The sequence below is a fragment of the Morus notabilis genome, unplaced genomic scaffold (assembly GCF_000414095.1).
Source record: "Morus notabilis unplaced genomic scaffold, ASM41409v2 Scaffold27, whole genome shotgun sequence".
Lineage (NCBI taxonomy): Eukaryota > Viridiplantae > Streptophyta > Magnoliopsida > Rosales > Moraceae > Morus > Morus notabilis.
In genome coordinates this window covers 5,637-6,192 of record NW_010360525.1, presented here as the reverse complement: position 1 = coordinate 6,192, position 556 = coordinate 5,637, and positions in this window count along the sequence as shown.

The following is a 556-nucleotide window of genomic DNA, read 5'->3' as shown; positions in this document are numbered from 1 at the left end:
AGAATTAATTATTATTTAAATAATGAGATTATTTAAATTTGAATTTGAACATATCTAGATTTATCCATTTAAACTTATTTGATAAGTTGTTCAATTTAGAATTCAAATTAATTTAAGTTTGACTTAAATTCGAATTTGAATCTGAATTAAAATTGGACTACTGGATAAAGGATAAAATCTCTTCCTTCCCTATCTGATATAGGCGCCACACACAGGGATAAAACCCTATAGTGTGGCCGGCCACCTTGTGGATAAGGGGAAGGGATTTTTTGTTCCAAATTCAAAACTGGAGATAAGGATTTGATTCTATTTTGAAGTTTGACTTCTACTCTTTAAATATGAGAAAGATAGAAAATGGTCAATACAATTTTGAAACATATTTTTCAGCCCTAAGTTTGTTGTGGCCGAAATTTCTCATAGTGAAAAATAGAGAGCAAAATTTTTCTCCAAAAATTCCACATCGTGCATGCGTTGGTGTTTGTGGAAATTCGAGTGTTTCAAGAAACTTGTTTTGTCTCACGTGTGCCCACACACACGAATTGACGTGGAAGACTTT